General features: G+C 41.6%; 1 protein-coding gene across 8 annotated transcripts in view; it reads left to right on the forward strand.

Moving 5' to 3' along the window:
- PCBP3 (poly(rC) binding protein 3) overlaps positions 1 to 23,137 on the forward strand; it is a 211,532-nt gene that overhangs the window by 19,172 nt on the left and 169,223 nt on the right. Inside the window, exon 1 of one of the 8 annotated variants that reach the window (XM_082625636.1) lies at positions 5,610 to 5,753. The exons of the other annotated variants lie outside the window; for them this stretch is intronic. The gene's annotated coding sequence lies outside the window, so the exon portion shown is untranslated. Of the gene's footprint in view, positions 1 to 5,609; positions 5,754 to 23,137 lie in introns of those variants that run through there. 8 annotated transcript variants of the gene reach the window in all.

Genomic DNA, 23,137 nt, shown 5'->3' on the forward strand with positions numbered 1-23,137 from the left:
CAAAAAATAGAAAAGATCAATGAAATTAAGAGCTGGTTCTTTGAGAAGTAAAGGAAATTGGTAAACCTTTAGCCAGACACATCAAGAAAAAAAGAGAGGGTCCAAATCAATAAATCAGAAGTGAAAAAGAAGTTACAACTGATACCATAGAAGTACGAAGGATCATAAGGTATTACTACGAAAAACTATATGCCAATAAAATGCACAATGTAGAAGAGATGGAAAAAATCCCTAGAAATGTATAATCTCCCAACACTGAACCAGGAAGAAACAGAAAATATGTACAGACCAATTACCATTAATGAAATTGAGTCAGTAATAAAAAAAATTCCCAATAAAGAAAATTCCAGGACCAGATGGCTTCACAAGTGAACTCTACCAAACATTTAGAGAAGAGTTAACACCTATCATTCTCAAACTCTTCCAAAAAATCCAGAGGAAGGAATGCTTCAGAACTCATTCAATGAGGCCAGCATTACCCCGATACCAAAATCAGACAAAAATATCATTTAAAAAAAGAAAATCATAGTCCAATATCACTGATGAACATAGATGCAAAAATCCTCATTATAATATTAGCAAGCAAATCCAACAGTACATTAAAAGGATGATAAACCATGATCAAGTGGGATTTATCCCAGGGAGGCAAGGATGGTTTAACATCTGCAAATCAATCAGTGTGGTACACCACATTAACAAATTGAAGAATAAAAATCATATGACCATCTCAATAAATGCAGAAAAAGCTTTTGAAAAATTCAACATCCATTTAATATAAAAACTGTCCACAAAGTGGGTATAGTGGGAACATACCTCAACATAATAAAGGTCATATATGAACAAGCCCACAGCTAACATTATACTCAATGATGAGAAACTGAAAGTGTTTTCTCTAAGATCAGGAACAAGATGAGGATGCCCACTTTTGCCAGTTTTATTCAACATAGTATTGGAAGTTCTAGCCACAGCAATCAGACAAGAAAAAGAAGTAAAAGGAATCCAAATTGGAAAGGAAGAGGTAAAACTGTCATTTTTGCATATATCATGATAGTATACATAGAAAATCCTAAAGTTGTCACCAAAAAACTAGTAGAGGTCATCAATCAATTTGGTGAAGTTCCAGTATATAAAATTAATATACCAAAAATATGTTGCATTTCTATGCACTAACAATGAACTATCAGAAAGAGAAATTAAGGAAATAACTCCATTTGCGGTCTCATCAAGAAGAATAAAACACCTAGGAATAAACCTAACTAAGAAGGTAAAAACCTGTACTCAGAAAACTATAACACACTGATGAAAGAAATTGAAGATGACAGACAGATGGAGAGATATATTGTGTTCATGATTGGAAGAATTAATATTAAAATGACCATACTACCCAAGGCAATCTATAGATTCAGTGCAATCCCTATCAAAATACCCACAGCATTTTTCACAGAGCTAGAACAACTAATTTTAAAATTTGTATGGAAACACAAAAGATCTGGAATTATCAAAACAGGCTTGAGAAAAAAAGAACAGAGCTGGAGGTATCATGCTCCCTGACTTCAGACTATACTACAGAGCTACAGCAATCAAAACAGTATGGAGCTGGCACAGAAACAGACACACAGATCAGTGGAAAAGATCAGATAGAAAGCCCATAGATCAGATTAGAAAGCCCAGAAATAAGTACATGCACTTATGGTCAATTAATACATGACAAAGGAGGCAGGAATATACAATGGAGAAAGGACAGTCTCTTCAATAAGTGATGTTGGGAAAACTGGACAGCTGCATGTAAAAAAATGAAATCAGAACATTTTCTTATACCATATACAAAAATAAGCTCAAAGTGGATAAAAGACCTAAATTTAAGACCCCAAACCATAAAGCTCCTAGAAGAAAACATAGGCAGAACACCCTTTGACATAAAATGCAGTAATATTTATTTTTTCGATCTGTCTCCTAAAGTAGAGGAAACAAAAACAAAATAAACAAAGGGGATTAAGAGGTACAAACTACTATGTATAAAATAAGTAAGTAAGCTACAAGGATATATTGTATAACACAGGGAATAGAGCCAATATTTTATAATAACTTTAATAGAGTATAATCTATAAAAATTACAAATCACTATGTTGTACATCTGAAACTGATTTTTTTTTTTTTTTTTTGCGGTACGCGGGCCTCTCACTGTTGTGATCTCCCCTGTTGCGGAGCACAGGCTCCGGACGCGCAGGCTCAGTAGCCGTGGCTCACGGGCCCAGCCGCTCTGCGGCATGTGGGATCTTCCCAGACCGGGGCATGAACCCGTGTCCCCTGCATCGGCGGGTGGACTCTCAACCACTGCGCCACCAGGGAAGCCCTGAGTTACTTTTTATAGCTCCTAATCTCTCCTTTGTGTTTTTGACCATAGCAAGTGTAGTGTTTTTTGTTTGTTTTTCCCAATTTTTTAATTGTAGTAAAATACATGTAACATAAAATTTAACATCTTAATCATAGCTCTTTCATCTTATAAGACTGAAAGTCTATACCTAATAAACAATAATTCCTCATCCCCCCTTTCTCCCAGCCCTTGCAACCACCTTTGATTGGTTCTACTTTCTGTCTCTATGATTTCTGAGATACTTGAAGGCAGCAGTCCCCAACCTTTTGGCACCAGGGACCAGTTTTGTGGAAGACAGTTTTTCCATGGACAGGGGCGAGGGGGATGGTTTGGGGATGATTCAAGCGCACTACATTTATTGTGCACTTTATCTCCATTATTATTACATTGTAATATATAATGAAATAATTCTACAACTCACCATAATGCAGAATCAGTGGGAGCCCTGAGCTTGTTTTCACTTGCCACTCACTGATAGGGTTTTGATATGAGTCTGCCAGCAGTTGATTTATCATGGTCTCTGTGCAGTCAAACCTCTCTGCTAATGGTGATCTGTATTTTCACCCACTCCCCAGCATTAGCATCACCACCTCAGCTCCCCCTCAGATCATCAGGCCTTAGATTCTCATAAGGAGCCGCAACTTAGGTCCCTCGCATGTGCAGTTCACGGCAGGGTTCAAGCTCTTATGAGAATCTAATGCTGCAGCTGATCTGACAGGAGGCGGAGCTCAGGTGGTAATGCGAGTGACAGGGAGCGGCTGTAACTACAGAAGTAGCTTCACTCACTCGCCCACTGCTCACCTTTTGCTGTGCGGCCCGGTTCCTAACAGGCCACAGACTGGTCTGTGGCCTGGGGGTTGGGGACCCCTGCTTTAAGGTACCTCATATAAGTGGAGTCATATATCAATAGTATTTATCTTTTTGTGACTGACTTGTTTCACTTAGCATAATGTCCTCAAGTTTCATCCATGTAGCATGTACCAGAAATTCCTTCCTTTTTTAAGGCTGAATAATATTCCATTGTATGTATATACCATATTTGCTTATCCATTTAATCTGTCGATGGACACTTGGGTTCCTTCCACATTTTAGCCATTGTGAATAATACTGCTATGAATATAGGTGTACAGATGTCTCTTCAAGATCCGGTTTTCAATTATTTTGGATTTATATCCAGAAGTGGAATTGCTTGATCATATGGTAATTTTACATTTAAGTTTTTGAGGAACTGATACTCTTTTCCACAGAATGTCGTGTTTTTTTGTTGTAATAAAACATATATAAAATTTACATTTTAAATGTATAGTTCTGTGGTACTAAGTACATTCACATTGTTGTGCAACCATCATCACCATCCATCTCTAGAACTCTTTTCATCTTGCAAAATTGAAACTCTGTCCCCAATAAACAATAATCCTGGGTGAGAGGGAGGCTCAAGAGGGAGGGGATATGGGGATATATGTATACCTATGGCTGATTCAGTTTGTTGTACAGCAGAAATTAACACAATATTGTAAAGCAATTATACTCCAATAAAGATGTAAAAAAAGAAACAAAAAAACCCAATAATCCTCTCTCCCAGTCCCCTGGAAACTACCGTTCTACTTTCTGATTCTATGAATTTGACTTCTCGAGGTACCTCATAGAAGTGGAATCACACAATTTTGTCCTTTTGTGAATGGCTTATTTCACTTAGCGTAATGCCTTTAAGGTTCATACATTTTGTAGCATGTGTCAGAATTTCCTTCCTTTTTAAGGCTGAATAGTATTCCATTTTATGGATAAACCACATTTTGTTTAACCATTCATCTGTTGATGGATGCATGGATTGCTTCTACCTTTTGACTATAGTGAATAATGCTGTTAAACATAGTTGTAAAGTATCTGTTTGAGTCCCTGTCTTCACTTCTTTTGGGCATGTTTCCAGAAATGGAGTTGCTGGATCATGTGATAATTCTATGTTTAATTTTTTGAAGAGCCACCATACCATTCTCTACTGCAGCTGCACCAGTTTACATTCTCACCAACAATGTACAGGATTCCAATGTCTCCACATCCTCGCCACCACTTGTTATTTTCTGTTTCTTTAATATATCCTAGTGGGCATGAAGTGATATTTCACTGTGGCTTTGATTAGCACTTCCCTTATGATGAATAATGTTGCACATCTCTTTATGTGCTTATTGGCCATTGATAGATCTTCTTTAGAGAAATGTCTATTCAAGTCTTTTGCCCATTTTTAACAGGGTTGTTTGTTTTTGCATTATTGCAAGTGCAGTTTTTTGATAGTCCATATTGGGTAATTCTGACTTCTCATGTCTTTGTGCATCTGTTTTTGTTTTCTGTTGTTTCTTGCTCATGGTGTCTAATTTCTTTGCGTGTGCTAGACATTGTATCTGCAGAATTATTTTGAGGAATAATATGAGACCTAGGATGATTGTTTCATTTTTGGACAGGTTTTATTTTGTTATTGCTAAGGTTCTTTATTCTTAAAGAAGCCATCTTAATCCCAGTGCAAGCCTGAAGCCAACCAAATGAGCAAAACAAGGCAGCGGTGCATGGGAGGGCTGGTTTGCTTTTCAGGACTTCTCCACATTTAGGGTTTATCCCTTTGCTCTTCCAACACAAGTTGAAGGCTGGTTTCTCAGAGTCTGACTCATGCTTTTACTCTGTGCCTGTAGCCCCCAGTTTCTGGATTATTTCGGGTAACTTCAGCATCTATAGTAAAACTTCCAGATGTTAGGACCTTACACAGAAAATTTACTTCTCCTTCATGTAATAGCCCACTGTGGATGTTCCTCACCAATGATCAGCTTTCCTCTGCATGGTGATTCGGGCCTGGCTTTTGACCTCTGTGGTCCTGCTATCTGCTAGGTTGGTAGCATCATCTAGGGCCTGAACTTCCTTTTTGTCCAGCTGGCAGATGGGGAGTACAGTGTGGAGGATGCACACATGCTTTTCACCCATGTTGGCCTGGACATGACATGTACAGTAACTGTAGATGTTCCACTGGGGAGAGTTAGTCACATGGCCTGCCTAGATGCAAGTGTGAGGTGGGCAAAGTGTAGTCCATGGTTAGCAGCTGCATGTCTGTTTGGTGGACAGTTACCTCTGACTCAGTCCTTCCCCTTGGCCCTGAAATATCTGTGCACATTCTTCTTTTGCAGCTGTACTTGTCTTCCCCAGGGAGACAAATCCAGATATGGCTCTTGAGGTTTGGTGACTGAACTAACACACAGGTTATCTGCTGCTCATACTGTTCACTAATGGAGCCAAACCACTGACAATTGCAATGGAAAAAACCTTCCATTTGAAAGGGGAGAAATGGAAGATAAACATCAGTCCTTCGTTCAAAGCAAGAGTGACACCCCGAGGACAGGTATTATGAAGGCGTCTGTCAATGACTATTAAACAGAGGCCACCAGGAACTCACCTGGCACCTGTGATGGAACAGGTTGGGACCATACACCATGGGGAACTGTGGGGCATTGATGTGAGAGGGTGTTAGAAAGAATCTGTTACAGGATTTGGGCTTTGGTTGGATGATTTTGGGGAGGATCGAAGAAAGTAGAGTGCTGTCAGTAAGCAGGGGCCATTTTATGAATTTTATCTAAGGCAGGGTGGATTAGGGCAAGGCTAATGCTGCAATTGGTAAGGAAGCAGCCCTTCCACGTGTTAGCCGGGAGAGGCCACATGTGGTGTTTTAGGGCTTGGACAAAGTTCATGTTTTGTTTGTGCTCTGATGTGATGATGGCGATGGCGTGGTCTTGTCTTGGTCCATCCTGGTTCTACTGTGGTCTCGTCTGATTCTCTTACCTCTGCCCTGGGAGTGTCTGCCCAGACTCCTTGCCCTGACCATGGGAGGCTTTTCCTTGTCCTTTGTCCTCTGTGGGCACAGCTGCCTGGGACCTTGGAGAGGATCTCTCCCTTGACGGGCGGGGTCTGCCCAGATTCCAGAGCTTGCTTCCGCTTGTGGAGTTTGGAGGCCGGGGATTGTTTTGACAGTCACTGACTTATTTTAGGCTTATGTTTCTTTGGCAGTAGAATTCCCCCCGGATTCTAGTAGCTTCTGATCTCTTTGCTTTCAGCAGTTCCATGTGCCTGTCCCTACACCCCGAGTTCTTTCCTAGTCATGACCCTCTGGCCTGGTCATTATCTTTGCTTTCTCATGCCTGTTTCTCTTTCTGCTCAGGGTATCTTGAAGGCATGGCTGTGGGTGGGAGAGAAACCCTATTATCTGATCTGTGTGTACAGCTGAGCCCTCTGTTTAACCAAGGAGTCTTCATGGGCCTATGCTTCTCAGAACAGTTTCAGCCTTACATCTTACTCTTGGGGTGCAGAGGGGGAGGCTTTTCCCACGAGGTGAGCCCCATGTTTCTAGACTGTCTCTAGGTGCTTTCTGGTCTCTCAAGTAGGCCAGTTTTTGCCTAAGCTCTTCTCTTGCTGTGATGCCTGTTTCGGCAGAGCAGGTAACAGTCACCCAGGCTGCTGGCACTCCTTTTTCTCCTGTCCCCGAGCTGGAGCCTGGGTGTGAGTGTAGTCTGCCTTCAGATGATCACTGCTTTGCAATGCATAAAATAGGGCTTCCTCATTACCAGCTGCCTGACAACAGTTTTTATTATGGCATCACCCCAGTTCAAAGAAGCCATTTGTGTCTTAATTCATCTCTGTTGAAATATGTATTTAATGATAGAGAATTTAAAAGAGGAAAATTTCTGAACCAAACTCTTTGGGGACTGTTTGAACAATTTTCTATTTCTCTGTTTCACTACCACTTGGATGTGAAGCCATACATTCGTGGCTGTTTTCTAGGCAGACATTACAAGGGCACAGTATTGGAAGTTCATCTTTCTTGTTTTTAACTCTTAAAAGTTAAAAAGTTTTAAAGGCTGTTTTTAATCAGGCTTTTCTGATTTCTTATAAGAAGAAAAAATCAGATGCTTCAATTTTGGGGGACTGAATTGAGATATACATAAGATAAATAAAATCAGTGAAGAAAACCACTTTGAACCCAAGTTGCAGTGATGTCGAAAACTCACAGGGCACCCCTCCCTCTTTGCATTGTGGTGGCTGAAGCCTGGGGCCCTTCCCTTGCTCTGAGTCTGTCTCTGCTTTGGAAAAAGGAGGATAATGAGTACCTGGCCTGTATCCTCTTGGGGAATTCCCTTGTGGGAGCAAAACTAGATGACTGACATGCAAACATGTTGGATAGTAAAGCTCTCTGGGTATAAAAGGCATTATTTCATCCTGAAGTACTTTTGGGGATAAATAATTTATTGGCACACTAAGTTCATCCTCTGAGGCAAGGTGCTCCTACGATAATGTACCCAAGCCAACCTTGGAAACTTATAGCATCTCAGAGTGAGGAGAGCCAGCGGGCGTGTCCCTCTGTGATTTTTACTGAGTTGGGTGCTTTTCCAGGGAGTTCTGAGCTGTATTCATAATTGTCCTTAAGCAAATAGAAACAGTCCAAAGTGGTGCCCCTTCACACAGAGTGCAGTTTACAGGGGTCTGTAGCGTGACACAGTTAATAATCGCCCATGATACTTAAGTGCCCCAGACTGGTAGTTTGAGTTTTCATGGAATTTTAAACAGATGAGATTTTGTAATAGAGCCATGTTTCTTACTGATGTCTTCCAATAACCCCTTATGATTAAAGTGTTGCTGAATTTCCTAGACTTGATTAATTACCTCATTAATTAAACAGACAAATAATGAAGTAGATTATTTTGCTTACTGAGAATTTGTTAATCTTGAGGTAGCTGTACTTCTCGAGGTCCACTTAGGAAGCTGGAATTTTTCATCTAATGGTCTTTTCAAATTCATGTATTATCCATGTGATCAGCATGGAGACTGACATTGACAGAGGTGTTATTTTACCTCAGGGCACTGGGATGACATGTGGACCACTGGTCCCCACAGGGCTGTGACCCTGACTTCTGCCATCTCTCTTCCCTGCTTCCTGGAGTTCCTGAAACTGGGCTCCGGCCCCTGGGGACACAGCTTCCCGCTGCCCGGCATCCTTAGCTCTGAGGGGCTTCTTGCTCTTAGCTACACCCCACATGGTGTCTGTTATTTCTCTTTTCCTTGCTCTGGGCACCACTGCATCTTCTGGGCACAGCTTCTCCTGGGTGGATGGGGCAGCCCGGGAGCTGGCATAGTGTGCCCACTGCCCCAGCGTACTGCGGCTGGGCTCTGAGTCTCTCCCGTCTGGAGGACAGAGCACGGCGGGGCTGAGGCCCTGTGCTCTGCTGGACATGTGAGAGGAGCCTGGCTGTCAGCCCCCTTCCTTCAGACCCAGGAGGAAGCGCCTGAAGCCAGGGGCCTGGGGTCAGCTTGGTGAGGCCGGGGTCCTTGGCCGGGGCTGTCTGCCCATGGTCAGATCTTGTTCAGCTGGGCACACCCTCCAGACTGGCCCAGGCTCAGCTGGGCTCCACCGAGGGTGCCCGAGGGCGAGGCCCGTCACTGTGATCTGCAGCACCCATTAGGCAAAGAATCAGATTGGAATGCCGAGCTGGAAGCAAGCCGCAAGTCCTTACTGAACAGAGGATTAAATTCCACCCTGAGGCGAGGACTCTCTGGTGAGTGGTCTCCAGAATCTCAGTTATGACCCCCCACTCCATAAGGCTCAGGCACGGAGCCGGCGCCATAGGCCTGTCGCTTCGCCTCTGAAGGCAAACCTGAGACTCCCAGTCCCTTGTCGGCCCTCTAGCACCCATAGGATGACAACAGAAGCTGTGATCTGTGGACCTTCAGGGTTCTCCAAGACCCCGTTAGGGGGGAGACACGATTCCCATGTTTTCATAAAGATCCAGAAACATGATTTCCTTTCTCACAGTGCTGATCCCTGAGCTGATGGTACAAAAGTGATGGTGGGCAAAACTGCTGGCACCTGAGCCCCATCGCGCCAGGGGGCTGTGGCGGGGGCGGTCGGGCAGACTCTCCTAGTTAGAGGCCTTCAGCACCACCCCTGCACAGAGAGCCGCTTGCGTGTGAAGCGAATGTCCTCGATGAAGCAGTAAGAATGATTAATGTAATTAAATCTTGACCCTTGGGCACATGTCTTTTAAATGTTCTGAGAGACAGACTGGGAATTTGCACAATGCACGTCTGCAGATGGAATCACGGCAGTTGTTTCAAGGAAAAACAAGTGCTTATGCTTTTTTGGGGGGTGGGGAGCTGAACTCGCCCCTCTTCTCATGGAACACGGTTTTTACTTTAAAGAATGACTGACAGACAAACCGTGGTTATTCAGACTCGTGTTTTTGGCAGACAATGTCTGAAAATTGGACTAAGTGAGCCTGTGACTTCAAAGGAAGTAACTGCCGGTGTTTGTTGCAACTGACAAAATTTGAGTTTTCAGTCAAAAATTAGAATTTTGAAAACTTGTGTCTGCTATGGTGAGCTTGACAGCTTCCCAGAACTTAAAGATGTTTCTGATGAACTCAGTGGTGATGTTAACAAACGTGATTTTTTTTTTTTTTTTTTTTTTTTTTTTTTTTTGCGGTATGCGGGCCTCTCACTGTTGTGGCCTCCCCCGTTGCGGAGCACAGGCTCCGGATGCGCAGGCCCAGCGGCCATGGCTCACGGGCCCAGCCGCTCCGCGGCATATGGGATCCTCCCAGACCGGGGCACGAACCCGTATCCCCTGCATCGGCAGGCGGACTCTCAACCACTGCGCCACCAGGGAGGCCCCAAACGTGATTTTTTGACATTATATATTGAAATGTATTCAGGAAGATCCGCGTAACTCACTGAGCCAGTATTTTCCAAAATGACTAATGCATGATGTCACACCAACCAATGCATGGATGAAATATATGTTTAGGGTGCAAGATTGCTAGATAATGGGTTTTAATGTTAATAAAAGTTTATTGATGGGTTTTCAGATTCCATGTTGCAAGTAACCTTTAAGAAATGACCACTTGCTGAGTTCTGATGTCATATCAAAGAATATCCATGATGATCTGATAAACCTATGCAGATACTCCTGTTTCCATCCACATGTCTGAGTGAGGATGGGCTTTTTTCACATACTTTAACCAAAACAACATTTCACAACAGATTGAATGCAGAAGCAGGTGTGGCAATCCAGCTGTTTTCTATTAATCCTGACATTAAAGAGTTCCAGAAATTCTTCTAATTTGTTTTTGTTTGGAAAATATAGTTACTTTTATTAAAAAGTGTTATTTTCATTGTTATGTAATGGGCTTATTATTCATTGTGAATGAATTACTGAATAAATAATTTTCAAATCTCTCTGTGTTAATTTCAAATAAATATCAATAAATAGAATCCATTTAAGAAATAATTTGAGAAAAGAAAGGGGTCCTGAGTCCAAAAAGTTTGAGAACCACTGGTCTGGTGTCATAGGAAACTGTGGTGCTTGAGTGGAAACGCCGGTGGTTTTGGTGAAGGACCTCAGGGAACTGCTGAGATGATGAGCTGTCACCAAGCACTGAGTCAAAGAGAAGACTGAGTTCTTTATTTGTTTTTTTTTTAGGTGAATGCTAACAGGAAAGTGGGTTCAACTGAAAGACTGACATTGGAAAGAGACAGAGATTCATTTCAACTTTCATATTGTAAATAATTTTAGAAATTAACATCAGAATTTGATTTTCAAGACAAAACCCTACGAAAGCAACCAACTGAGCCAGCTTTATTTGTGAAATATGGAAATAAAGGCTTCTCTAAAAAAAAAAAAAAAAAAAAAAAAGACAAAAGCCCTACAGGCAATTCTGCTCTGTGATGGAAAATCTATCTAACCCAGACTGTTCAGTTACTCAGCAACATTTATTAGTACTAGCATTATTAGTGGGGTATAGACCTCTGTGCTAAGTGCTAAGAGGGAGACCAAAGGTATTATAGATGGTTTTTTTCTGATGCTAAGAGGTTTTTTCTTCCAGTAATTTATGAGGGAGAGAAGGTGGGTAGGACAAGTTCTCAACTGAAAAGCTGCGTGAGAAGATATAGGACAGAGGAGACAGGAAAGCTGTGCCTGGCTGCAGCAGCTGCTCTGCAGCAGGGCTCTGGGTGGCTGAGAAGGGAGTGACCCTGGGTCTGGTCCTGGAGCCGTCTGGCACGTTAGGTCCCCTGGACAGAGATGCACGTTTCACTGCCTGGTGTCAGGAAGCAGAGCTGTTGGCTGGCTCACTTGTGGTTTCTGGGTGCCAGTGGAGGAACAAAGGTGAAGAAGCATGCCTCTCAGCTGCAGGGTGGTCATCGTCGTTGGGGGCAGCACCTGGGGTGTGGAGGTGTGCCCTGTGCTCACCCCTAGCTCTGCCTTAGCACCTCTCCCTGGCTGGTAACTCTGGGCTGGTTCCATGCTTTTTATGGAAAGAACAGTAAAGTTTCTTCTAATGAGAACTGGGGAGTAGGGAATTCTGATTAATTGCATTTCCCTTTCAGTTCCCAGACCATCAGGAAAAAAGAATTTTAAACCCTAAAATTAAGTTTCTAATTTATTACCTAGAATATGTTAAACGTGATTGAATCTTTCTAAAAAGACAGGATTTTGCAGGGCCTCAAGGCATCATTGACCATAGACTATTACTATTCCCAAATTCCTGAGAAATCTCAGCTGGTTTAGAGCTCCTGGCTCAGAGTAGAAGTGCTTGCAGGGAACACTGTCACTGTCACGAGTGGGTCCTGTCCCCATCTCCTTGCTAGTAGAAACGCAGTCAGAGACCTGGCTTCCTGTCCCCGGTATGACAAGCTGCATGTGCCTTTGAACTCCCTTAAAGCCTGTGTCTCTCTCCGGAAACTGGGTGTCACTGAGGTTGGTGTCTAGTGACCAACAAGAAGACGGGTGTGTGGTTGAGATCTCTGCCGAGTTGAGTGGAGGGAGGGCACCTTGAACTCTGGCTTGCTTTCTGAACGCCATGATCACCTCTCACTGAATAAGAGTCACTCACGGGAGTCTCAGCCCCCTTGTCCACCCGCCCTCCCCTGCCAACACATACACACAGCCACACACACACAGGCACACAGGCACGGTCTCCAGAATGAAGGAATAATGACAGTGTGGGAAATGATGTGGAATTGTTAGCCTTCGGGTCACTTGGAAGAGCCCTGGCCACCCCTGTCTGGAGACTTAGCTTCCAATGCCTCCGACGCGTGGATTAGGTGACCTGTGCCCGTCTTAGTTCCCTCTGACATCTTTCATTTCCTTGGCACATGAAGGTTTCCCTCCATTTGTGGGCCATATCTGAGTTGCTGTGTGGAGCGCAGGGCTGTGGCACTTGATGCTAATGAGCTGGCTGGTCTTTAAATAGCACAGCACCTATAAACAGAATCACCTGTTTTACAGCCTGGTATTGAAGAAGATTGTTCCCAGAGGGTTCTGAATGTCTGTTGGAGCATTAGAAAGGCAGTAAAATGCTCCTCACTCCGCCCCTTACGTGAGGCAAGACTGGCTGAGAACACACACACCGTATCAGAGACATTTCTTCTGGGCTGGGCCGGAATCATCCCTCCCAATGCATTACACTCAGGTTGCATCAGGATGAAGAATGGCCAGGCCAAAATCTCCTTGATTATCGGATCTTAGTCATTTGTTCTCTGAGTCAGCTTAATGGCGTGTAATGTTCACATCACATTCTTTTGGGGCCAGGCCAAGAACCAGCATGTTTGCCAGCGTTTCAGCAATGAGCTAATCAGGCTTTTGGCTCCTACATTCCTGGCCAAGAGCTCCGCTGGAATTAATAGTGTCACTGCAGCAAACCAGGGTCCTCGCAAAGGTTGCTCTTTATTTTCCTGTGTCATATGCTGGCCCTTGCTTTCATCAGATGAGCCGTAAGCCCCTTCTCTTCCAGAAGGTCTTCCCAGGCTGAGGCTCTGAGATGTGAAGCTGGAAATTCAGCCCAACACGTTATTTACTGAAAAGCCCTGTCCTTACTGTTGCTGAGGATGTAAGTACAGGGGAGAGTCTTTCCACGTAATCCAGGGAGCATGTAATCCACTTGGGGGTGGGGCATGATGCACGAACGCATGTGTCCTCAGTACTGTGAAGTGCCAGCCACACATCATCAGAGAAGAGCAAGAGAAGTATGTGGAGCTCCGGGGAGGCAGGCACTTTGGAAGGATGGAAGAAGGCCTTGGAGAGCATGGGCATCGCATCTGTGTCTTGGAGACTGCAGAATGCGGGCTGGCACGTGGGAGGTGGGCAGTAGGTGACAGCTGTCCTAGCTTTATGGCTACACTTCTGTTTTCTAACTAGTAAAATAGAAAACAGTGTCTTGCACATCTGCCGGGGCCTAGCTTGTGAGACGACAGGGCACCGCCTGGGGAAGGTGCCCAGGCAGGGTGGGCACCTGGCGGCTGGTGCGCCGCGACCGACGTGTCTGAGAGCTTGGGTGCTGTCCGCCCTGTGCCACGTCTGCTGCCGCGGATGGAGGGAGCGCCCTCTGTGGTGTGTGGGGATGAACAGTACACGTCTGGTGAAAACAGAGCCGCGGCCACACGCTCTGTCTCTGTCTTCCTCATAAGGTGCTCTAAGTAGGGAAACAACCTCTTCGTGATGTTTGAAAAGTGTTCAGTGTGATAAGGGGAAAAGTAAAAAAGTAAAAACAATGAAATCAATAGAGAAGGGATTCTCAAAAAGTTTGTGCCAGAGCAGGAATCCAAAAAGATGTTTAAAGGAATTGTTCCTGGCTCTGTGGGATCGCAGTGCACATCACAGATCGGCTCTCCATTCAACTCCTCTGCCACTGACGGGCATCTGGGGTTTCCAGTTTGGGGCTATTAAGAGTACAACTTCTCTGACTGTTCTTGTAGGTTTCTTTGGGCCAACATAGACGCACATTTCTCTTGCATACGTATCCAGAAGTGGAATTGTTGTGTCATAGGGTTGGTGTCTGTTTGTTTTTAGTAGGTACTTGCCGGACAGGTTTTCACAGTGGTAGAGCCGGTCTGCAGTCTGTCCAGAGATGCCTGAGAACTCAGTTGCTCTGCATCCTCAGCAACACCTGCTGGTTTCTGTCCTTCTCATGTCTGCCTTTGTGGAGTTGTAGGCTGGTATCTCACTGTGGTTTTAGTCTCCATTTGCCTGATCACTGATAACGTGTGTTTTTTCCCACACCACCAAGCAATTCTTCAACATCAGCTGTATATCCTGTAGTTCCACTCAACTGTGACACCGTCTACCTGGAGACAGCATCTGAGTCCACAGGCCAAGGGCTCAGTCTCGCCAGGCCGTCCCTGTCCCCCTTCAGATGCCAGTCACAAGTCCAAGTTGTTACCTGTGCTTCTGACCAACTGGCTGTAAACCAGAGGTTCCCATGACCCACCTCCTTGGGTTTGATTAATTTTTGCTAGAGTGACTCACAGAACTCAGAGAAACATTTACTTATGTTACCAGTCGATTGTAAAGGATACAGATGAACTGCCAGATGGAAGAGATTTGTAAGGTAAGGTATGTTGCAAGGGGCTTGAAGCTCCTGTGCTCTCCGGGTCCACCGCTTTCCCCTCAGCTCTACCTGGTCACCGACGGGGAAGCTCTCCAAAGCCCGAAGCCTAGCCTTTTGGATTTTTATGGAGGCTTCATTACCCAGGCATAATTGATTAAATCGTTTGCCATTGATGATGGAACTCAATCTCCAGCCCCTCTCCCCTACCTGGAGAGGTCCAGCCCTCTAATCATGTGGTTGGTTCCCCTGGCCACCAGGTCCCATCCTTGGGTTACCTAGGGACTTTCTAAAAGTTATTTCATTAACATAGCAAAAGATACCTTTATCCCTCTTTCACTTCAGGAAATTCCAAGGGTTTTAGGAGCTCTTTGCCAAGAATGGGGATAAAGACCAAATATGTATTTCTTGGGGTAAATCACATTGAGCACTTCTTTATGTTATTGTCCATTTGAAGGTCCTCTTTTGTGAAGTGCTTGCTCAAGTCTCCTGTCCATTTTTGGTTTGTTCTCTTTTTTTAAATTGTAGTGGTTTTTGTATATCCTGGAGAAAAACGTCTTCCCCCAGTGGGAAGCCTGTCTTTTCACTCTTTTAATGATGTCTTTTGATAAATAGAAGTTCTTATTAGTAAGTTTAGTTTATCCATCTTTTCTTTTATGAGTAATGTTTATTGTGTCTGGTTTAAGAAAAATTTGTTTACCCCAAGGCCATGACGATATTCTTCCATGTCTCCCTCTAGAAACTTTATTATATTCCTTTAACATTTAGGTCCAGTCCAGTTGTATCTAGTGTGAGATATAAGTCCAGGTTCCCGTTTTCTCTGTGGATATCCAGTTCATCTAGTCTCATTTACTGAAAAGGCTATTTTCCCCGCCCAATTACAGGTGGTACCTTTGCAGAAGATCGAGTGCCCTTATGGATCAGGGTCCAGTCAGGAGACGGTAGTTACACCAGTAATTTGAATAGGGAACATTTATTATAAAGAATTGTTAACCAGCAAAAGGGATTAACTATCAAACAGGGCAAAGAGTAAGGTTGCTGTACAGAATACAGGAATAGCAGATGTAGGGAGCAGCCACTACCTCTGGAGCTGAGGGGAAGTACCTGGAGGTGGAACAGACTCAGAAGAGGGTCTCCCAACACGTCTAAGATTCAGCATTGCTGGAGAAGTCATGGCTGTGACCCACTGGAGAAATTCACTGAGGTGCTTCAAGCTGGGGTTGGCTGCTGTGGTGCCCGTGATACACTAGGAAGTCACCTGCAGGGATGCCTGCTGTACTCATTGAGAAACTGCCCCCTGGCCTTCATGCTACAGGGCAAGAAAAAGAAAACAAACCCTGGAGCCTGAAAGAGAACCCCCTTCCTCCTGAGTGCTCTCTCCGGACAATGCCATGACTGTGTCAGCTGGCCGTGGAGAAGTGTTCTTAGGGTCCAGTACTAGTATCACAAAAACAGAGCAAAGAAGGGTGATTTGGGGCTGAGAGGCAATGAGTAGGTAAAGGGCACACCTTCCATGTGTGGGTCTGTTTCTTGACTATGTTCTGTGTCATTGGTCTGTTGCTCCATCTGTCAGAGCCGCTATACTGATTACTGTAGCTTTACAGTTCTCATCCTGATAATGGCTGGTGGGGTCCTCCACCTGTGTTTGTCTAGATTGGCTGCACTACTCTTCAGTTCTTTGCCTATCTTTATCATTTAAGAATCAGCGCACCAATTCCTACAAAAAATCTGTTAGGATTTTCATTGGCGTGTTTTGGTTCCATAGATCAGTTTAGAGGAGAACTGACATGTTTACAATACTCAGTCTTCTAAATCAAAGAATATGATTTATTCCTTCTTGTATGTTGTCTTTACTGTTTTCCAATGATGTTTTGTTGTTTTTAGTGTAGCGGTCTTGCATAGGTTTTGTTTGATTTATTTCTGAAAATTTTTTTGATGATATTGCTGTTACTATATAGAAATGCAGGGGGGTTTGGCATATTGACCTTCTTCTATCCAGTGACCTTGCTAAATTTACTTAACAAATGTTGGTGTAATGGTGTGTTAAGATCTTCAACTATGATTGCAGATTTATCTATTCCTCTTTCTAGTTCTGTTTTTGCTTTGTATATTTTAAACAGACAATATTAGTTGCATACCAATTTAGGGTCTTATGGTTTCTTATTGAATTGACCCTTTTATCATTGTGAAGTGTCCTTCTTTTTCTCTGCTCTTATGTTTTGCCTTAAGGTATTTTTGTCTGATGATGATAAAGCCACTGCAGCTTTGCGTTGCTTAGTGTTCACGTGGTACAGCTTTTTCTATTCTTTCAACCTACAGTAAGGACTGTATCCTTACTTTCATTTTTTTAATTATTGTTATTTTTAAATTTTATTTATTTTTTTGGCGGCGTTGGGTCTTCGTTGCTGCACACGGGCTTTCTCTAGTTGTGGCGAGTGGGGGCTACTCTTCTTGCAGTGCGCAGGCTTCTCATAGCTGTCGCTTCTCTTGTTGCGGAGCACAAGCTCTAGGCGTGCGGGCTTCGGTAGTTGTGGCTCGTGGGCTCTAGAGCGCAGGCTCAGTAGTTGTGGTGCACCGGCTTAGTTGCTCCGTGGCATGTGGGATCTTCCCTGACCAGGGATCGAACCCGTGTCCCCTGCATTGGCAGGCGGATTCTTTTTTTTTCTTTTCTTGCGGTACGCTGGCCTCCCACTGTTGTGGCTTCTCCCGTTGCGGAGCACAGGCTTAGGACGCGCTGGCTCAGCAGCCATGGCTCAACGGGCCCAGCCACTCCGCGGCATGTGGGATCTTCCCGGACCGGGGCACGAGCCCGTGTCCCCTGCATCGGCAGGCGGACTCTCAACCACTGCGCCAGCAGGGAAGCCCCCGGCAGGCGGATTCTTAACCACTGCGCCACCAGGAAAGTCCCTGCATCCTTACTTTTAAATTATGCTTGTTTTGAACAGAATATAATAATTTTTATTCATTTTAGTTGGAGTGTTTAATCTATTTACATTTAATTTGATTTTTGAAATGTTGGGTTTAATTCTACCGTCTTACTGTTTGTTTTCTTTTTGTTCCACCGGTTCTTTGTTCCTTTATTCCCCCGTTCCTGCCTTCATTTGGATCATTCAAGTATTTTTTTTTATTTCATTCTTTTAATCTCCTGGATTCTTATTTATTCTTACATTAAAAGTTACCCAAGAGATTTCAATTACATAATGACTTATTACAGATTCCTCTGATATGGTCATATATTTCTGCTTCTATGTGTAAGTCCAACATGACATTATTTCTGTTTTAAGCAGTTGATATTTTAAAATATTTGTTCACATATTTACCCTTTCTGGCATTCTTCATTCCTTCCTGTGGTTCTATGCTTGTATTTGGGAATATTTTCTTTCAGCCTGAAGAACTAAAAGTATTTTTGTAGTGCAGGTCTATTGATGACAAATTCTCTTGACCTTTGCCTGAGAACACATCTAGGTTCCCTTCATTTCTGAAAATTAATTTCACTGGGTATAGAATTCTACGTTGACAGTTGTTTTCTTTTAGCATTTTAAATATGTCAGCATTTTCAACATGTTCTCTAAGTCTTCTGGCTTTTATAGTGCTTATTGAAAAGTCAGCCTTTTGTTTTGCTGTTGGTTCAAAGAAAAGGTGTGTTTTTTTTCTTTGCCTGATTTTAAGATTTTCTGTCATCGTGCCTGTGTCTGTGTGTGCATACCTGCATGTGCATGTGTTTTCTGTTGATCTTACTTGGGGTTCATGGGACTTTTTGAATTATGCATTGTCTTTAATAAGGCTTGGAAAATTCTTAGCCATTATTCATTCAAATGCTGCTGTTACCCCATTCTTTTCCACTCTCTTTCTCATTACACGTATGTGAGACTTTTTGACCATGTTCCACACATTCTTATGCTTTGTACTGTTTTCATTCTTTTTTAATATTTTTTTCTCTCTGAAATTCAGTTTTAGATCCAAATATCCAGAAGTTTGGATATTTTCTATTGGACCTGAGTTCCTCTAATTGTGTCTTTACTTCTGGCTGCTTTTCTTTTAAAGACATCCAATAAGTTCTTAATATTATATTTTTCAATTGTAGAATGTCAATTTGACTACTTTTCTGTAGATTCCAAGACTGTTGAAATTTTTAATCTTTTCATCCATTTGTTTCTCTCTTCCTGTTTTTAAGCATTTTAATCAGTTTTTTCTTATAAACTTTAGTTACATAAATACACCACATACATTTAAGGTGTACAGTTGGATGAGTTTTGACGGTTGTGTACAGCCATGAGACAGAGCATGTCCGTCACCCCGAAAGATGCCTTGTGTCCATTTACAGTCCATTCCTTGTTCTGCCTGTGGGTCCCAGGAAAGTACATTTTTGTCATTTTAGAGCAGTTTGTAGTTTGTATTAATGTAATCATACACTACGTATTCTTTTTCTGTCTGGCTTCTTTCACTCAGCATGATAATTTTGAGATTCATTCGTGCTGTGGGTATCAGCACAGTGTTGAATAGCAGTGGTGAGTGTGGACAACCTTGCCTTGTTGCTAGTCTTAGGTATGAAGTTAGCTGTAGGTTTTTGGTTGGTGCCCTTTATTAGGCTGAGAGAATTCCTGTCCCTGGTTTGTTTAGAATTTTTATCATCAGTGGGTGCTGAACTTTGTCAAAGGTTTTTCTGCATCTATTGAGATGATCATCTGGTTTTTCTCCTTTATTCTGTCAATATGGTAAATTACATTGAATGATGAATGTTAAACCAACTTTGAATTCTTGGGATAAACCTCATTTGGTTGTGACTTTTTTCCTTTTAAAATATTTCTGGATTCAATTTGAGAAAGTTTTAAGGATTTTAGTTTCTAGTTACATGAAGGATAGTGTTCTGGAGGTTTTTTTCTTATAATGTCTGGTTTTGTTATCAAGATAATATTGGCCTCATAAAATAAAGTTGGAGTGTTCTCTCGTCTCCTGTTTTCTGGAAGAGTTTGTATATAATTAGTATTATTTCATTCATAAATGTTTGGTAGAATTTACCAGTGTAGCCCTCTGATCTTAGAGTTTTTAACTAGGAATTCAATTTATATAATCAATATGGCCCTGTGCGGGTTATCTATTTCTTTTTGAATGAGCTTTGGTAGTTGTTGTCTTTCAAGGAAATTTACCAATTCTTCTAAGTTGAATTTATTGCCTAAAGTAGTTCAGGATAGTCTCTTATTATTCTTTTATTGTCTGTAGGACCTGTAGAGATACTTCCTCTGTCATTCTTGTTATTGATGATTTATACCCTCATTATATTATTATCTTGATTATTCTAACTGTGAGTTATTATACATTTATACATTTTGTTGATCTTTTCAAAGAACCAGCTTTTAGCTTGGATACTTTTCTCCATGCCTTTAAAAAATATTGTTGATTTCTGCTCATTATTTCTTTCTTTCAACTTACTTTGGGTTTACATTGCTCTCTTTTATTTTTTTTCTAAGCTCCTTGAGATGGACTCTAAGACCATTGTTTAGAAATCTCTAGTTTGTCCCTGATCTTGAGAATGGCCTTCCTGGGTCCTTGACCAAAACACTTACACGTCCCTGTCTCCTCAGCCCTGAAAGTTCAACCAGTTAAAAGATTTTGGGCTCCTGCCACACACTGATGGGTGCAAAATCTGGCAAATGACTTGAAGGGGAGATGGATTGGATACTTACTGCAGGCCCGTTTCCTTTAGTGTGACTTGGTCCCCTAAACATGTGAAGATATGGGGAGAAATGTCAGTCTGTCTTGCTGGCCCAGTCCCCTGGCCTTTTGCATAGTCCCAGGACTCAGCAGTTGTCTGGTGGGAGAACAGGCCTTGTGTTGGATGCTCCTTTAGTTTCCAGTCTGTTGCAGGCCTTGAGGCTACAAAAAAGCTCTGCTGGTTTTCCTTTCCTCCCATAGAATCCCTTAGCTTGGACCAAGCCTGATTCTTAGCCAGTGTTCAGAATTAGCAGCTTATTTTTAGCTTATCTAGAAGGGCTCTTCCTTGTGAGGAATTTTAATTCATTTAGTCTTCATTGCTTTGATGGTGTTAGAAATACAGCTTTTGAAACTTATAACTAAAAAAAATCTTCTTGCTCCATTGGTGGTGTTGGCCCGCTCTGACCACAACATTGTAATAGAAGGCAGAATCCCCCTCCCCTTTGAATAATTCATATACAATGAAATGCATCTATTTTAAGTATACAGATTAATAAATCTTGATATATGTATACTTCTTGTAACTACCACCACAATCAAGGTATAGAACATCACCCCAAAAGGTCTGGTGCCCCTTTCCATTCAGATACTCTTTTGTCACTGTTGATACGATTCACTTTTTCCAGAATTTCATGTAAATGGAATCATACAGTGTGTACTGGCTTCTTTTTTGTGTCTTGCTTCTTTCTTTCAGCATCTGTGCATTTGAGATTCATTCATGTTGTGTGAATGTGTTTTGTTCCCTTTACAGCTGAGTACCATTCCATTGTAAGATATGTTTGTTTATTGGCCTATTGATAGACATTTTGATTGTTTATAGCTTTTGGCTATTATAAATAAAGCTGCTATGGATACCTGTGTACATGTCCTTGTGTGAGAATATGTTATCATTTCTCTTGTGTAAATATCTAGGAGTGGAGAGTGGCTAGGTGGAATGGTAAGTGCTATGGAAGTGCTATTACAAGGATCTACCTGTTTTCCAAAGTTGTTGAATGATTTTATACTCCTTGTGGCCACGTATGACAGTTCCAGTTTACTGCCATTTGTATCAGTACTTGTTATTGTCAGTCATTCTGTTTTAGCCATTCTACTAAATGTGTATTGGTATCTCATCCTGACTATAGTTTTTATTTTCCTAAAGACTAATGATAGATATTAGTATCTCATTGTGATCTTAATTATTTTCCTGAGGAGTAATGATGACAAGCTTCTTTTTCATATGCTGTTAGTATGTCTCAGCTGTTTGTATGTCTTCCATGATGTATCTGTTGAAATATTTTACTATTTTTTAAATGGGTTGTTGTTTCCTTATTATTGAGTTACGAAAAGTTCTTTGTGTATTCTGAATACTAGTTCCTTTTTCATATATATGTATGAGAAATCTTTTTTCCATCTGTTATTTGCCTTTTCATTTTGTAAATAGTGTCATTCAAAGAGCAGAATTTTAAAATTTTGATGAAATAGAAATTATCATTTTTTCTTTTGATTGGTATATTGCTTTTTATTGATGCATCTAAGAAATTCTACTCTACCCCAAAGTCCAAGAGGAAAGATTTTTTTCTTAGTTTTCTTCCAAAAGTTCCACAGATTTAGCTTTTATATTTAGGTTACCTTTTGCATATGGTGTTAGGTAAGGATCGAGGCTCATTTATATTATATATATGTATATAAATACCCAGTTCTTCTGACACAGTTTTTGGAAATCCTTTCCCCATTGAAATGTCTTTGCACCTTTATCAAAAATCAATTGATCATAAATGCTTGGGCTTATTTTGAGGTTCTCTTTTCTGTTCCATTTATAAGCCTATGTTTATACTAATATCACACTGTATTGATTACTGGATATCCAAAATCAGGTAAACTAAATCCTCCAACTTTGTTCTTATTTTTCCAAATAGTTGTGACAATTCTAGGTCTTTGCTTTTTTTTTTTTAATTTTAGAATCAGCTTCTTAACTTCTTCCAAAAATTCTACTAGCATTTTGATTGAGATTGCATTGAATCTGTAGGTCAATTCAAACAGAACTGACATCTTAGCAATACTGAATCTTCCAATCAATGCATATTGTAATCTCTCCATTTATTAGGTCTTTAATTTCTCTCAGCAGAGTCTTGGGGTTTTCAGTATAAAATTCTTGCATGTATTTTCTTAAATTTATCCCCTCAAACATTTTGTGTTTCTGGATACTATTATAAATGGTAGTTTTAAAAGATATTCATTTCTAATTATTAGCTAGTAGATAATTGTTTTTGTATTCTGAATTTATATCCTCTACTTAGCCAAAGTCACTTATTAATTTTAATAATCTTTTTCTCCATGGTCTTGTCATCTGCAAATAAAGATAGTTTTACTTACTCATTTCCAATATGTATGCCTTTTATTTCTTTTTCCCACCTTACTGTCTAGGACCTCCAGTATAACATTAAATAGAAGTGGTGAGAAAGGATGTTTTTGTCTTGTTTTTTATCTTGGGGGGAAAGCATTCAGTCATTCATCATTAATTATAATGTTAACAGGTTTTTCATAGATTCGTTTATCAGCTTGAGGAAATATTCTTCTCTTTCTTGTTTCCTAAATTATTTAAAAAATTTTTATCATGGATGTTTGTTGAATTTTGTCAAGTGCTTTTTCTGCACTTACTGAAATA

This window comes from Mesoplodon mirus (genome assembly GCF_964341445.2).
Source record: "Mesoplodon mirus genome assembly, chromosome: 6".
Lineage (NCBI taxonomy): Eukaryota > Metazoa > Chordata > Mammalia > Artiodactyla > Ziphiidae > Mesoplodon > Mesoplodon mirus.